The sequence below is a fragment of the Piliocolobus tephrosceles genome, chromosome 8 (assembly GCF_002776525.5).
Source record: "Piliocolobus tephrosceles isolate RC106 chromosome 8, ASM277652v3, whole genome shotgun sequence".
NCBI lineage: Eukaryota > Metazoa > Chordata > Mammalia > Primates > Cercopithecidae > Piliocolobus > Piliocolobus tephrosceles.
The window spans coordinates 140,039,798-140,043,425 of NC_045441.1; the positions used below are offsets into that span (position 1 = coordinate 140,039,798).

Below are 3,628 nucleotides of genomic sequence, written 5' to 3' on the forward strand. Positions count from 1 at the left end.
AGCGGCGTGTCCCACTCGCGGAGGGGCACGCGGCTCCCCCCCCGCGCCGCGGTACGGCCCGCCCGGGAGGAAGCGTGGGAAGGGACCCGGGAGCCTGAGGGCGGTCGCGCCTGGGCCCGGGGCGCCCCCTTCCGGACGCGGCCCGCGTCCTCCCCTTTGCGCGGCCATTGGGAGAGGCCCGCGGCCCGCCCCCCCGCTCCCACGCCCCCCAGTGCCGCTCACCTTCCCAGCACCGGCGGCCGCGCAGGCTCCACCTGCGCAGGTGTGGGCTCTGCGGCGCGGGGGCGGGGAGAGGGGCTGGAGGCTGCAGGACGCCCCGGGGCGCCAGCTAAGGAAGCCTTTCTCGCTTTCCTCTTCCCTTTCCAAATTTTAGATATAACTGCCCATCCCTGGCCCCCTTAACAAAAATCGTTCCGTTGGCTGCACGTATTGTAGATGCACTTTGTCGCTATCCATTTTCTTCCCCCCCCCAGCAAGGAACTCTTAATTCGCGTCCTCTCTTCGCAGCCGAGTGTCTTCTCGGTTGGGGAACCGCTGCCAAAAGCGTACACACTCTGAATCTGGCCCTGGCCGCTCAGGAGCTGGGTATCTGAGTCTCTACTATGGCCAACTCAGGTTGGCAGGCGGCGCGGCCAGCAGCCACTAGCTGCCTGGAAGGGCAGGACAGGCCCAGAGGGGACCGAGGTCCCTGACCCCACGGCCCATCCCTGCAGAGTGCACTGGAGCCGCGAATGCGATTAGCTCCAGCACCGATTAGGGCTAAAAGGAGCTTGGCCCTAGCGCTCTTGCAAGCCGGGCCTGAAAGAGGAAGTCCTGAAAATGCCTCTCGTTTTGCTTTGTCATCTTACTTGCGCCAATCCCTAAGTCTTAAACCCCTTTAAATAAGAAAAGGGGTGGGGAGAGAAAAAGAAAACAAAGCTAAGATGTTTCATGGTAAAAAGCTACAGCAGACATCATAGTTCATAGTGAAAGACTGCTTTCCCTGTGAGGTTCAGAAACCAGGCCAAGGTGTCTGCTCTCACTATATTCAACATGGTTCTAGAAGTACTAGGCCCTGCAATAAGGCAAGAAAAGGAAAGAAAACGCATACAGATTGGAAAGGAAGAAAAACACCTATGCAGATAACATAAGTTATCTACATACAAAATCCCAAAGAATCTACAAATGAAAAAGAGAAAAAACTCCCCTGGAACTAGTGAGTTTGGTAAGATCATAGCATACAGGATCAACACAGAAAAATCAATCACATTTCTATAAACTAACAATGAACACATGGAAAAATATTTAAAACAATATCACTTATTAGTACAATCACTTCAAAGAAAATTAATACTTAGGCATAAACTCAAGAAACCATGTATAGTAGCTGTATGCTGAAAATCACAAAATGTAATGAGAGAAGAGCTAATAAATGGAGAGACATTCCTGAGTTGGAAGCCCTAACACAGTAAAAATGACAGTTCTCCCCCAGATTAATCTTTTGGTTTAATGCAATTGCTGCCAAATTCGTTTTTTTTTTTTTTTTCTTTTAACATAAATAAGCTTATTCTAAAATATATATGGAAAGGTGCAAGCTCTGGAATTCTTTCCTTTATTTATTTATTATTATTTTTTTGAGACGGAGTCTCGCTCTGTCACCCAGGCTGGAGCGCAGTGGTGCGACCTCAGCTCACTGCAAGCTCTGCCTTCTGGGTTCACGCTATTCTCCCGCCTCAGCCTCCCGAATAGCTGGGACTACAGGAGAATGCTTTAATCTTGAAATAGCTCAATATTAAAGCAAACTATATAGATACAGCAATCAAGACAACGGTATTGGCAGAAGAATAGATGTAATAATCAATAGAAATAAATAGAAAACCCAGAAATAGACCCGTGCAAACATGGCAAACCAATCTTTGATGGAGGTGTAAAAGCAATAGAACTGGAGTAATTGGATATCAAAAGGTAAAAAGACAAAAACAAACCTCAACCTAAGCCTTGCGTTTTACACAAAAATGAGCTCACATTAGATCGTGAACTTAAAACTATGAAACTTTTTGGAGAAAATCTTTGGGAACTAGGGCTAGGCAAAAGTTAGACTTGACACCAAAAACACAGTCCATAAAAGGAAAAACTGATAAATGGACCTCATTAAAATTAAGAATTTTTGCTCTGCAAAAGACCCTGTTAAGAGGATGAAAAGAAAAGCTACACAATAGGAGAAAATACTTGCAATCCACATAGCCAACAAATTACTAGCACACTGCCTATGGGTTAGCCCTGCTCTCTAATAAATAGCAAAAATAAAATTAAAATGTCTGGAATACATAAACACTATCAATATTAAACAGAAAAAGGAGAAAATAATCAAATTAGAACATAGGCAAATGACACAGAGCTATTACACCAAAAAAGATACACAGATGGCAAATTAGTGTATGAAAAGATGTTCAAAGTCATTGATCATTATATAAATGTAAATTAAAACCACAATGAGATACTACTACACAACTGTTAAAATGGCTAAAATCTTAACAGTAACACCACCAAATGCTGGTGAGGATGTGGAGAGACGGGATCACTTCTACACTGCTGGTGGGAATGCAAAATGGAACCTTGCTTTTTTTTTTTGAGATAGGGTCTACCTCTGTGGCCCAGGCTGGAGCACAGTGGAATGATCTCAGCTCACTGCAACCTCCGCCTCCCAGGTTCAAGCAATTTTCCTGCCTCAGCACAGGTCAGCCAATTTTTGTATTTTTAGTAGAGATGAGGTTTCACCATATTGGACAGGCTGGTCTCAAACTCCTGACCTCAGGTGATCTGCCTGCCTTGCCCTCCCAAAGTGCTGGGATTATAGGCATGAGCCACTGTGACCCGTTAGGAACCATCACTCTTAAAAACAACTTGGCAGTTTTTTATAAAACTAACCATGCAACTACCATATAACACATCAGTTGTACTCTTGGGCATTTATCCCAGGGAAATGAAAATCTACATTTATACAAAAACTTGTACATGAATGTTCATAGCAGCTTTATTTGCAACAGTGCGAACTGGAAATAACAGATGTCGTTCAATGCATGAATGGTGAAGCAGGCTGTGGTAGGTCCATCTATACCATAAACTACTACTCAGCAAGAAAAAGGAAGCAACTATTGACACATACAACTTGGATAGATCTCCAGGGAATTATGCTGAGGGGAAAAAGCCAATCCTAAAAGGTTACATACTGCATGATTCCATTTATATTATAGTCTTGAAATAAAATGGTCAAAATGGAGAACAGATTAGTGGATGCCGCGGATCAGGGGCTGGGGTAGGGGGCCAGAGGTGCCTATGGCTGTAAGAGGATAATGTAAGAGATCTTTGTGGTGACTGAACTGTTCTACATCTTGACTGTATCAATGTCAATATCCTGCTTGTGATATCACCCTGTATTTTTCCCTATGAGCCAGGCCAAGCTGATTTAATTCTATGGAGGAAATGACAAAAAAAAACTCTCTTTTTTTTTTTTTTTTTTTTGGAGACGGAGTCTCACTCTGTTGCCCAGGCTGGAGTGCAGTGGTGCAATGTTGGCTCACTGCTAGCTCTGCCTCCTGGGTTCACGCCATTCTCCTGTCTCAGCCTCCCGAGTAGCTGGGACTACAGG

The 3,628-nt window shown here is 44.9% G+C and overlaps 1 protein-coding gene across 8 annotated transcripts in view; it reads right to left on the reverse strand.

The window, feature by feature from the left end:
* The window catches only part of PRKAG2 (protein kinase AMP-activated non-catalytic subunit gamma 2), a 321,791-nt gene that overhangs the window by 79,418 nt on the left and 238,745 nt on the right, over window positions 1-3,628 (reverse strand). For 2 of the 8 annotated variants that reach the window (XM_023225534.2, XM_023225533.2), the window contains exon 1: window positions 223-815. The exons of the other annotated variants lie outside the window; for them this stretch is intronic. The gene's annotated coding sequence lies outside the window, so the exon portion shown is untranslated. Of the gene's footprint in view, window positions 1-222; window positions 816-3,628 lie in introns of those variants that run through there. 8 annotated transcript variants of the gene reach the window in all.